Genomic DNA, 7,813 nt, shown 5'->3' with positions numbered 1-7,813 from the left:
GCAGAAAATGAGCTGACTTGGTAAGTCTATCCACTATAACCCAAATGGCATCATGATTAGCCCTTGTCCTTGGTAATCAAACTATGAAATCCATGGTAATATGTTCTCACTTCCATTCTGGAATCTCCAATGGCTGTAGCAATCCGCTTGGTCTCTGATGCTCTGCTTTAACTCTCTGACAGGTATAACAATTGCTAACCCATTCCGCAATTTCCCTCTTCATATTTGGCCATCAATAATTCTTCTTTAAATCTCTGTACATTTTGGTACTCCCTGGATGGATGAAATATCTTGAACTATGTGCCTCTTGTAAAATTTCATTCTTTAACTCCGTCACTGGTGGAATCCAAACTCTTGAAGAAAACCTAAGAATACCTTGATCATCTTGTTGCGTGCATAATTCCTCACCTACCAAACTATTTATATCTTGATCCATTACCTCTTTCTGGCATTTCTTTATTTTCTCCAATAACCCCGGTTGGAAAATCATACTGTACACTTTTGCTTCCTCAGGCTTGCAAATTCTAGCCTCCAATTCTAATTTCTGAAATTCTTTATATATTTCTTCAGGTACAGATAACACATTTAACCTTTCCTTCCGACTTAACGCATCTGCTACAACATTCGCCTTACCGGGATGATAATTAATCGAGCAATCATAATCCTTGATCAATTCTAACCATCTCATTTGCCTCATATTAAGTTCTTTCTGGGTAAATATATATTTCAAACTTTTGTGATCCGTGAAAATCTCACACTTTTCTCCATACAAATAATGTCTCCAAATCTTCAAAGCAAAAACTATAGCTGCTAGCTCCAAGTCATGAGTAGGATATTTCTGTTCGTGTGGTTTCAATTGCCTTGACACATAAGCAATCACCTTGTCGTGCTGCATAAGAACACATCCTAATCCTTTATGAGAAGCATCGCTATAAATTACGAAATTCCCTTGATCGTCTGGAAGTGACAAAACAGGTGTCGTGATTAATCTTCGCTTTAACTCCTGAAAACTTTCTTCGCACTTGTCGTTCCATATAAACTTTTCATTCTTTCGTGTAAGCTTTGTTAATGATGTGGCAATCCTTGAGAAATTCTGAACAATTCGACGATAATATCCCGCCAATCCTAGGAAACTTCTTACCTCAGTGGTTGTTCTCGGTCTCTCCCAATTCGTAATTGCTTCGATCTTTGCCGGGTCCACTTTGATCCCTTCGTTACTGACTATGTGTCCTAAGAACTGAACTTCCTATAGCCAAAACTCACACTTCGACAGTTTAGCATATAACTTCTTTTTCCTTAAAATCTCCAAAGCCGTTCTCACATGTTCCGCATGATCCTCTTCCGTTTTGGAATAGATTAAAATATCGTCTATAAACACAATAACAAACTTATCCAAATACTCCTTAAAAATTCTGTTCATCAGGTCCATAAACGCTGCTGGGGCATTGGTCAATCCAAAAGACATCACTAGAAATTCATAATGCCCATACCTTGTTCTGAAAGCTGTCTTTGGTATATCTTCTGGCTTGATCTTTAGTTGATGATATCCCGATCTTAAATCAATTTTGGAGAAGTACTTGGCTCCCTTCAATTGGTCAAACAGATCATCGATTCTGGGTAACGGATACTTGTTCTTGATTGTCAGCTTGTTGAGCTCCCTATAATCAATGCACAGTCTCATGCTTTCATCTTTCTTCTTGACAAATAATACCGGGGCTCCCCACGGGGATACGCTGGGTCTAATTACTCCTTTCTCTAACAATTCTTGCAATTGCCTTGCTAGCTCTTTCATCTCAATAGGCGCCATTTTATACGGGGCTTTGGACACTGGTTCTGTTCCAGGTTCTAAGTCGATCGCAAATTTAATTTCTCTATCTGGAGGAAGTCCTGGTAACTCGTCGGGAAATACGTCTGGAAATTCATTCACTACTGGAATATCTTCAAGTTTTGCTGGCTCCTGACTTCTGTCGATTACATATGCTATGAAATGCTCACATCCTTGTCGTAGTAACTTCTTGGCTTGAATCATTGTTAAGAATTTCTTTATTTAATTCTGACCTTTGAATGTTATTATTCTTTCGTCTGGCATTTTCACCATTACTTTCTTATTTCGACAATCTATCTGAGCATCATGCTTAGATAACCAATCCATCCCTAATATCACATCAAATTCTCCTAACTTAAATGGTATCAAATCTACACAAAACTTACTACCAGAAATCTCAATCTCACAATTTCCACAAACTTGGTTTACAGTTACATGTTCTTGATTTGCTAATTCCACAGTCATTATTTCATTTAAGCACTCAACTGGACAGTTTAATTTACTAACAAAATCTTGTGAAACAAACGATCGAGTTGCTCCCGAGTCTATTAACACTTTGGCACATAAAGAATTCACATTAAGCGTACCTGCCACGACATCCGTATCCTGGATCGCATCCTTCACCGACATGTCAAAAACTCTAGCCCTTGAAGTCTCATTCACTGTTGGGGTAGATCCCATAATCCTCAATGTATTACTGACTGGGGCTGGTGTCTTACAATCCCTGGCCATATGTCCTGGCTTCCCACATTTAAAGCATGTAAATCCAATGACTGGAACCTTCACTGCTGGATTCCGGATAGGCTGATCCTTATTTGCTGGCTGATTTCGGCACTCCCTTGAATAGTGCCCTTTCTGGTTGCATTTAAAACATACCACATTCAACTTGTTACAAACTCCTCCATGCTTCTTTCCACAAACTTGACAATCTGGAAAAGTTAATCTCAACTGATTCGGCTGATTCACATTAGCTGGACGATTGCCCTGGCCTCCATCTCCTGCATTTTGTCTCCTGAAATTAAAATTTTTCCCTGGCTGAAACTTGCCCTTCTTAAAATTTGGAAACTTCCCTGTTTGTGACTGACCCTCCCTTCCCTCAACTTTCCTTTTCTTGCTTTCCTTATCTTTCTGGAACATCTCACTCTCTGTCTCTGCGATCATAGCCTTCTGTACAACCCCGGCATAGGTATCCAATTCAAAAATAGCTACCTTCTCTCTGATCCATGGCTTCAAGCCTTGCTGGAATCTCTTAGCTTTCTTTCTATCAGTATCAACATACGACGGCACATACCTTGACAATTCCTCAAACTTCCCCTCATAATCTGTTACCGACATATTCCCTTGCTTTAACTCTAAAAACTTCAGCTCCATTTGATCCTGAATAAACTGAGGGAAATACTTTTCTAGAAACAATTCCTTGAACCTTTTCCAAGTAATAACATCCGTACCTTCCAATGTATTCACCATCTCCCACCAATAGGTGGCTTCATTCTTCAGATAGTAACTTGCAAACTCAACCTTCTGTTCTTCCTTTACTTTCACTAAGGCAAATGCCTTCTCTATTTCCTTTAACCAAACATTTGCTTCAATTGGCTCTAAGGAACCCTTGAATTCTGGTGGGTTTATTGACTGAAAAGTTTTGAAAGTTACCTGGGGATTGGTCTGTCTTTATTGTTGTTGTGCTAGGTGAACTGTTTGTTGGGCCAAGATTTGAAGAATCTGGGCTATTGCTGGGTCCATAGGTCCTGGGTTCACATTCGGGTTTGTATCATCTTGATTGTTATTTTTGTTGGTTTCTTCATTTCGGGTGTTGGTGCGGGTATTTCTTTTGGGAGGCATTTTCTGTAAAGAATCAATCAATTTATTTAGCTTTTAAATCAAATATTTGCATAAAAGAAAAGTTTTGTAAAACAAGAATATCTCTTTTTGAAAACAGTGGTAATTAAGTAAATTGCATGCTTCTTTACAGAATATAAACAGTTATGGAAAATAGGGTACATGGCCTCACAGGGTATAACTGGTGCAATAAATAAGGTAAGGTAAAATAGGTGCAATAAAATAAATGACAGTGCTGGAAAGGAAAAAGGTACTGATATATATAGATTAAAAGTTTTAGGGTAGTACAAGCGTAAAGACGCTTCGAAAGTAAAAACAAAAAGGGTACAACAACCTACTCACTAGTCAACATAGCTAGTCTATAAATACAACTCAAAAGTCTATTGATACACACTACACACTACTGTACGTGCTATATAACCATACAACACTGCTCCGCATCTCCATCTCTGAATCTCTAACTCAGCTCCAAGGAAACTCTGGTCCTGCCAGCCTCTCAAAGTCCTCCATCACCTCAGTAGCCCAGCCCATCAGTGCATCAGGGCCTCTGCCAGGTAGTGTAGCTCCATGTAGCCTAGCCTCAAGAACCCTCCGTGTCACATGAATCTCCTCTCGAAGCTCCCTCACACCACGATCAACATCTGTAGTCCTGATGATATGTTGTAACTCTCTGATCTGAGCCAACAAGGAATCACGCTCCAACAGAAGAGCCTCATACCGGTAATAAGGAACTGGGGGCAATGTAGACTGGAATGGGGCACTCGCAGCTGAATGCCCAGTGGAATCTGAATCAGCTGGTGGGGGTCCTCTAACAGGTGGCCTCATGCCTGGAGGTGGAATAGCCTGCAGTGGCACAGGCTGCAACACCGGTGGAGGTAGAATAACCAATGCTGGTGGAACAACAGGACGTGGATGTGAAAACGGCACTCCAACTGAAGGCTCTGAGTGATCAGCTGATACGGGAATAAAAGAGCCGACCATCTCTGCTATCTGAAATCATATCACAATATAAGAATCTCGTTCCATAACGTAAACTATACTAATACCTGATATACTGAAGCACTCAACCTCTCAACGTTCTTTCATCCTATGCCTTACTTCTAATCTTAACCCTCTACCCATTCCCGTTAACCTAGGCTTGTGTCAATGACTTATAACCTGTAGCTCTGATACCAAACCTGTGGCGCCCTCCAAACCCGGGTCAGAAGTTTGGGGTCCACACACACACCTTAAATATAACCTGCTTATGACAATAATAAAGATAATAATAATATATGCAGTGACCTTACTTATCAACCACCACGGACCGCAACAGGTTAAAGTATGCACACCAGCCAAACACACTAATATATTACAAACCGTTCAAATCCCAACTATTTCAAACTCACACTGAGTATCAAACATTATTACAAACTTTTACAAACTTAAATTATCCCAAAAGAAGCCTACTAGCTCAGCTTTCTCAACCTGAACCCCTAGCTCTCGCGCTGGACTGGGGATCCTCGCTACCAACTGGTTCCTTTTTAACTGGAAAGAATATAAACAACATCGCACAAATGAGCTAACTAGCTCAGCAAGTCACAATGACAAAACTGAGAATAATGATCATCAGGTGACTATGATTATGATATCAAGTGAACATTGGATTATGATTTAGAATTGGATATTATACTTTTAATTCAAAAACCAAGGTTAGGCTGCTGATCAGTCACGCACTAACCCCGAGCAAGGCACACAGCATTGCTCTAACTACTGGATCCAAGGCACACATTGGCCTAACTTGACCATTATATGGTCTGACCACGAATCTGGTCCACAATTTTATAAAAACACTCCAATTCTAACATAATAACAGAATATGCAATAATAAACAATAACCAAAATCATTAACAACAATGAGTGTTTAACAATGAAAGGTTTTCAATCTTTGTCAGGATCAATAAAGTAGTTTAAAAGCTTGAACGCTGGGTAATGAAAGAATTGGATAACAAAAGAATCAATATTTCAGGATTTCAAAGATTTGGGCTCTCAAAGCATAGGATACAATGGTTGAATGTACAAGTAATTCAGTTCAGTGTTTGGGATTTTGTTTGCATGTATTTATGGAATAGTATCGTATACTTGAGGTTCGAGTTTGGGTTTACAATAATCAATGGCTTAGAAAGAATATGGTTCATAGCTCAAGAACAATAACTGAAATCAGGGTTTAGGTTTCCGTGCTTTAAAGCACTTGCAATGTCAACAAGACTATCAAGAATTACAATATCTCGAGAAAGTTCAGAACACTTGCCTGGTATTAGCTTACTACTCTGCACTGACTTCGAATCACAACCGTCTTACTCTTCAACTATCTGTTTTCCTTTCCTACATCTTGCCTTTTCTGCTCACATATCATAAGCATCTATCAATCATCAACTCATAGAGTTCTATTCAACACACACTTCTATCTACCCTTCGTTTTACTCAAATCCGATTAACGGATTGAAATCTATGCAATAACGAAGTAAACACCGAATATATAGACCGATAGTCAAACAACAGGTCACGTATAACACATAATACATCACGTAATCAATGACATATCATTTATAAAGAAGTCTCGGGTCATAAATGTGCTTTCGGGTATTTAAAATAATTTTTAAAACATTTTTCGGAATTAAAACGGGTCGTCGGATCAATTTCGGGTTAATAAACAGGGTTCGGTTGGCCAATTCTGGCTCCGAAACAATTTTAGAATAATTATCGAGCCTTGAAAATAATTTAGAATAATATTTTAAAGCTCGAAACTATTTTTCAGAATTTTTAAATCATTTTTAATAATTAAATCTAATTAAATAATTAATTAAAAATCAATTAATAATTAATTAAATCAATTAATCAATTAATTTTCGAATTAATTGACTAATTAATCAATTAAAAATTAACTGAAATTAATTAACTAATTAATTCAGATTTATTTGTGAATTAAAAATAATTTTCGGAATTAAAATAATAATTTTTAGAATTTTCAGAAATTAAAAACGAATTTTTATAATAAAAATAAATAGGAAATATGATTTTTAAACATTTTTAAAACAGGAATCCTATTTTTGCAAAGTCTGGAAACTTCAGGGACCTAACTGCATCGTTTTTAAAACTACAGGGGCCTGTTTGCAATTTTACCAACCCCGCCGTCGACTTCGCCGGAGTGTGGCCGGAGAACACGATTCCGGCCACCTCAGGCCACTAAACTGTCCAGATCACAACTACACCTCACCAGGAACATATTCATGCAATCAAATCATTATAATCATTCATGTTTTGGTCGGAAATTGGCCAAGAACATCGCCGGTTTCCGGCGAACATCGAAAATATTCAAAACACAACTCCCTTCTCTACAGATCTCGTTGGTTCATGAAACTTATAAAACTGGATTGCTAATTTCACAAAGAACACAACCCACTATAACACAACATCAATCTATCACAGAATAAGAAACCCCCAAATTTCAATTAAGAACATTCATACGGGTTATAAACCCTAATTTTAAAATTCGAAAATCAAACTCAAATTTGAACATGTTATTGAACTCCAAATCAGACGTATGACATATGAAAATCATCAGGAAAACAAGCTCTACAACATGCAATCATCAAATCATACAAACAATCATCCGAACAAAAATTCATATTTTTAATAAAATAAATTCGAAAATAAATAAATTTTTAGAAATTAAACCTTTGATTCTGCAGTGAAACAAAGCTCAGAATCTGATAGAACACCTCAAATCCTTCGTTTTGGTTACTCAAGCTTTGAAAACAGAGATCGGTAACGCCTTCGTTTTGCTGTTTGATTCTTAGAACAGTTTATGAATATAAGATTTTTCTCTGTAAAATTATATAATTATCTGTCTGCAAATGATTTTTATACAAAATAAAATACGGTAAAAGGCTATTTATAATTACGGAAAATTAGTATCCCGTTGGATCATTCCCGATATAAAATGGTACATTTATTTATAAAAACTGATCCAAACGGTATCGGTTTTCGGGATAATTATCCAAATCAGTACAGCTTGTACTGCGGTCTTGGTCTCAGCACCCAGTTACACGTACTACGAAGTGATAATTGGGATAGTTTAATAAAAAATCTCCCGTTTATCAAAAATACGGG

Source organism: Apium graveolens, chromosome 1 (genome assembly GCF_009905375.1).
Source record: "Apium graveolens cultivar Ventura chromosome 1, ASM990537v1, whole genome shotgun sequence".
In the NCBI taxonomy this organism is placed as follows: domain Eukaryota; kingdom Viridiplantae; phylum Streptophyta; class Magnoliopsida; order Apiales; family Apiaceae; genus Apium; species Apium graveolens.
Note: the sequence above shows the minus strand (reverse complement) of the source record.